The following is a 6,173-nucleotide window of genomic DNA, read 5'->3' on the forward strand; positions in this document are numbered from 1 at the left end:
AGGGATGGAGAGAGGGAGGCAGAAGATGGCAGTGTGCAGGAAACCTGGTGGATTTGAGACTGGATGGAGGTGTAAAGCGTGGTAGATGTTGGATTGCAGCCTGGAGAGTATTGATGAGGGAAAAAGAAGCTGGCTTGGCAGAGAAAAGGGAGATGGGAAGAAGAGATTGAGGCCAAGAGACAGCAGGGAAAATGGCGGGCAGCTGCCTGAGGAGACTGGAGCTCTGGGCTCGGCGAGGAAGGGCCCTCATTGAATAGCATATTCCTGATTCTGATGCTGGGGGATATCTGCAAGTAGTATTTTGAATAATCGGGCATTTAGAGATATCCCCAGTCGTGGGGGAAGAAAGACAGTCAAACACATTGACCTGATTGAGTGGAGCAGCTGGAGTGCAGATGGTGTTGATAGGAAAACGGTTACGAAGTGTTGAGGAAATGGAAATAATGCAATTTGTGATTAAATGTCAGTTAAATCCTCTCAGCTGTATACTTGCAATAGTGTACTTTCTCAAAGAGTGTCACAAAACCGAACCTGGCAGGTCAGGACCACCACTGGAACCACAGCGTGGTACTAATGGGGCTTCCACGCACAAACGCCTGTGTGGTCAGATGCGTTCACTGCTTCTTTGCTTTTGTTTTTGTGCTTAATAACTGCACTAGAACCAACTTATCTTGTATATTACATACCCACACACGCATCTGTTTGAGCATTGTTGCATGTAGAGAAATAAACTTTATATTTAATAACTGAGCCAGCACTTGCTGTAGGCCGTGGGGAGCATCCCCAGCAGCACATATGAAACCACTGATTCTGAAGGCAACAAGTCGTCTGTCTTCACCGCAAAGAATGGGGCATTTCAGAGGACAGGGAGGGTCCTGCTGCTGGGTCTTTCACGTCTCCTCAGGCTTCACTGTTTTAGTGTAAAGTCCTGTGTTTAAAAAGTGATCTCTCTGGGAGTTAGAAGCAATTGCATTAAGAGGATTTCACTATTAAGAGAAAGACATTAGGAGAAAGAGCACAGAATAAAAGGAGCAACTGGTGTGGTATTGAAAGAGCAGTTTATGTAATTTAGCATAAAGAAAAATACATTGTTTTGCACCAGAAAGGTCATCATTAATATCAGAACACAGAATTCTTTGTTTGCATCTAGTTGCTTTGCCCTCCCTGTATCTCCATCCCTGCCTTCCATGGGCACTTTGTGGTGTTACAGTGTCTTACTGTGATCTTAGCAGGTGTATGGCTCACTTTGTCCTTGCTGTATCAGTAAAGAGAAAAGAGAGCGCAGTTCCTCCCTTGGAGCTGCATAAAAACAATGTACGCACTAATCCTGCTTTCAATTATGTCAGTACCAGACTGGCTATAGAAGTAGCTTAATGAAAAGGTGAAGTTGTGTGAATTCAGAGACACTGAATTGGTGGTTTATTTTCATTATCACACGGTATCGCAGGGGACAGTAATGTGCCTGTGGTGTAGGTATGTCAAGGCTGGCCCTAGCAACAGAAGGAGAAGCGATGAGGCGGCCACAAAGGCTGCCCAAAGGGTTTCTGCCCTTGTGTGTGGTCCTTGGGGAGACCAGGGGATCAAATTCCACCTGCAGAGAGTTGGTACAGACACCTCGCATTCACATACAGGATAAAGTTTGCCCTGCAAAGCCTACATGCTGCAGTGGTCTGAATGTGTTAAAAGGCTGTCAAAACCAATGTGCTTTTGCATTATTAGCGCAGTGATAGTCTCCTCTTGCCCAGCCAACTGTCAGCAGCTCAGTTTTGTCACTGTTCTCCCTAGATAGAGATTTTTTTTGAGCAGTTCCCAAAGACTGTCTCCTCTTTGTAGCTCTGCAGGGAGCAAAATGGAACTCTGTTCCTTTTGTGATTAACAAATCCTCCAGCTTTCCATGCAGAAAAAAAAAAGTAGTGGTTGGGGTCAGATGTTGTCTGATTCCTCTGAAATTCCATGGAAAGCTATGATATTCAGTACTTGTAGGATTCAACCTCAAATAGTGTTAACGCTGCATCTTATTTATCACAAGTAATTTCTTTGTGGACAGTGGCAGTCTTAATGGTAAAATTTATGTGACAGTCGGACTTTAGTGGCATAGGAAAGTGTGAATGGTTCTTACCATGATGGAGAGAAAATGCCTCAGCCTTTTGCTTACTGGAGAGAAATGATTTTGGCGTGATTTTGGGAGCTGCTGATGGATGGCAAGCTGATCCTGCTTTTCTAGGATGTTCCTTATGTTTATTGCTGGCTGTGAAAATGAGGACTGAATGTTTCTGTATGGCATTACATTTTTGCTGCATGTTATACTTAGTCTGGTGTCAGTAATTTTAAGAAGGTGATTTGTTCTCATGTACTGAGAACAAATATGCAAAACCTCGTGATTTCTTTTTAAAGCTGTGGTTCATCAAGGAACATAATTTTGTGTCTAATTTCAAATGTATCAGCTGTTCTGTGACTGTCATTCACATCATATTCTTGATGTCCAGCACATGCTTAATCCTTTGTGAGCCCTTCAGCAGTTTTAGCTGGTTAGGTACTGTATCTGTAATCAAATTTTCCTTAACCCTGAGACTTGCAAAAATTGATGGATGTGCGTAGTCAGAAGCAAAGTGTCCACTATTTAATGAATCACTGAGTAACTTCATATTTGTGATCTCTGGTGCAGAAGAGTACAGCTTGTGGTTAAAAGAAGGCAGAGGAAATAGCTAGGACATGCAGTAATTACTGTTTTATTCTAATTATTTTTATTAATTCTTTTAGATGTCTCTTTAAACAACAGGGAATTTTCTGTATTTTTCCAGGGACAAGATTATGGCAGAACAAATCACTCCTTTCCCGGTGGCAGAGCAAGGGTTTGGTACCATTTCACATGGGAAAGCCGGAAAAAGGAAGAGATTAACGCCCGCCAGAGAGGTCACAGATCCACTTGGCAAGGGAGGATGAACCACAGGGACCTTCTTGGGATCGTGCCAGCAGCTGTGAGAGTTACAGCTATCCACCTTCTCATGCAGCCCGTTTGTAACCTGTGGATTTGCACACCGTAACGAAGCCCCTGTTTTGCCCAGCACAGTGTGACACCTGCAGCACTTGAGCTGCGTGTGCTGCGGAGGGATGGCTCCCGACAGCTCTGCTCCTCTGGCTCTGCAGAGCGACTTCTCTGAAGGGTGTGAAAGCTGCGGCTCGCCGTGCTCGAGCAGATGGCAGTGCGTCTGAGCTGACCGGTTTCTGGAGGAGGTGGTGGTAGGAAACCAAACCATTAAACGCAGCCGCAGCAAACTGCTGAGTCAAGGCTGGGGCAATCACGTGAAATGCCGAAACCAGCAGCGGTGGTGGGGCGGCGTAGGGCAGGTTGCTGCAGCCACAGCGGGCTGCCTGCAGGAGCGCGCTGGAACCAGGTGTTGCGACACAGCTTGAGCAACGCAATCCCAGCCGAGCAGGAAGAAGCCCAGGCACAGGCGGCAGTAGCTCGTCACAAGCCTGTTAGACAAACACCGCTCGCGTACGTGCCGTTTGGTTTGATCACACGCTGGGTGCTTGGGGAGGTGGCAGCGGGGCAGGAGCTGGTACAGCCGGTGCTCCTTCGCTGACACGCACGGGGACAGCAGCCCGTGCTTCAAGGTGCAGGGCTGGGGTAGGCTGCTGCGCTCAGCAGCGTTTCCAGCTGCTGCTAGGTACGACGTGTACCAGGGCACTCAGCAGCTGGATTACCATGTGGCAGCTGATGAGATTTATGCATTTTGTGAGTCATGCCAAACTGTTTCTAGAGGTAGATCTGTTTAACGTGGGAAAAAAATCGTTTGACTGACAGTTCAACATGTTCTTTGGGCTTATAACAGCAAAGTAGAAAAATGTCAGTTTTGTGTCTATCAATGTACATTGCTAACTTGCTGGAGATGCATCTGTCAGCTTCAGAGCAGAAATCATGTGAGAATGGTTCTGCTCACGAGGCACCTCCCACTTCAACTCTTATCAAAGATATGTTGGCTGTAATTGTTTTTGAGAAATCTCAGCAGCAGAGGAAGTTCTATCTAAAATACAGGGCTGGAAGGGAGGCGGTCTTAATATAGTCATTTTAATATCTGGATATTTTAACTGCAGGACTGCAGTGCCGTGACCTAGAATAACATTACATCCCTTTTACAGACAGCACATCAGGGCACATGATACATGAAATGACCATATATGTAGTTAACCATATATGTAATTAGTCTAGTTTCCAGCCCTGACAGAGATAGAAAACCAGGCCTGGCAAACCCCGAGTTAATGCCTGTTCACTGCATTGTCCTGAGCAACAAAACTCTTCTGGGGAATGATCTCACTCCAGTTTGAGGCTCCCTGTCTGCTTTTGGAGCTCGGATTATGAAGCAGCAGTGGTGCTGTAGGGATAACAAGGAAGAAACTGAAGGGATACTGTTGTAGATTAAGCCTAGCCTGCTAGTAAGTGTTCTCAGACTGAAGCCAAAATACAGCTCTGTATTAGTTACTAGGAAGAAAATTAACTCTATCGCAGCTGAAACTAGGACAGATACGCAGGATTGCAGCCCTTTGGTTGCAGAACCAGTTCTCCAGAGGATGGAGCCTGACCTACCCTTGGCCACAGCCTACAAACTTTACCTGCACGGTGACAAGGTTCCAGCTCACCCCTGCAGAGGCTGTATTTTGCAGTCTCTTCCCATCTCATGCTTGAAAGCTGTACCTCCTCCCCAGCAGACACCTAAGCAGAACTCAGTCTGCACTGCTGTCGTCGTTTAAGCCCAGGCCATAAATTAGAACCATGCAGTCTACTTCCCCCCCCTTTCTTCCCCCCCGGCTCCTGGAGGGACAGGGAGGAGAATCGAAAGAATGCAACTCCCACGGGTTGAGATAAGAACAGTTTAATAACTAAGGTATAACACAAATCACTACTGCTACCACCAATAATAATAATAAAGGAAATAACAAGGGAAGAGAATACAACACCTCACCGACCTGTACCTCGCCCCCACCCCGCAGCGAACTAGCCGCTTCCGGGAACTCTCAGTTCTACATCCTGGGCATGACGTGCTGTGGTATGGAATACCTCTTTGGCTAGTTTGGGTCAGGTGTCCTGTCCCTGCTTCCTCCTGGCTTCCCCTCCTCTCTTGCAGAGCATGAGGCTCACAAAGTCCTTGGTCAGAGTAAACATTCTGACCAGCAACTGAAAACATCGGTTTTATCAGTATTATCCCCAGGCCAAAAGTCAAAACACAGCACTGCACTGCTACTAAGAAGGAGAAAAACTGACTGCTGCTGCTGAACCCAGGACAACTACGTCTTGCCCAGCTTTTGGTCATAATTAGTAAAGCAGCCTTGCTTTGAGCCTCAAAGTAGCACCAACTGAAGGATTTTCTTGATACAGGTAAGGGACTGCTTTTGAGAAAGGTATCTGCTTTTTGACCATAGTAACAAACCATTCTCAGATACACTTCAAGTTTCACAGATTACACAGTGGTAAAACAGAACATGCATTATGGTAATTCCACATGAGGTTTGGTCTGGGAGGGGAAAAGAGCTACATATTAAGTGAACATTGTACTAATAATCTAGCACTGATATTTCATGCTGTATTGTAACTACTTATGTGGTACAAAGAAATCCGTTTCATGTAATCTTGGATGCAGTTTACTTGCACGCTCATCACTCTCAGTTTGCAACATGATAGTGACTAAGCTTTGCATAGAAGCATCACAGCCTTTGAGCCCTGCAACGGGCGGGTCATTATCAGAGTCTGATCCTGACCCTCTGCTCTAATTGCATAAAGCATCTAACGTTGGATCTGCTGAGAAAGCAGCTACTGCAACTTCTTTATTACTGAAAATACCATTAGATGGAGCAGAACCTCTCAACTTACCCTTTATTGAAAAGGCAAAATTTTGTAGCCTTTTACGGCTACAAAGCAAGTTACAATTACTTCGGCACTTTTAACACAGAAGTACCTAGTGACATCCCTATTTTCCTCCAGCTCTAACATAGAAGTGCTGCAAGCTGACAAACAACTGATTATTTTAAGGAGTAAGTTAAAGAACTATCATCAATGTTGCATACTGTATTCTCTCTGAATACAGTTTGGCATTAGTAGCTTAGCTTTAGCCACTAAAGCAGCTGAAGCCTTTGGCCACAAGAGCTGACAAAGCATAAACTTTTGGTAAAACTAA

Source organism: Psittacula echo, assembly GCF_963264785.1.
Source record: "Psittacula echo genome assembly, chromosome: 8".
Classification (NCBI taxonomy): Eukaryota; Metazoa; Chordata; class Aves; order Psittaciformes; family Psittacidae; genus Psittacula; species Psittacula echo.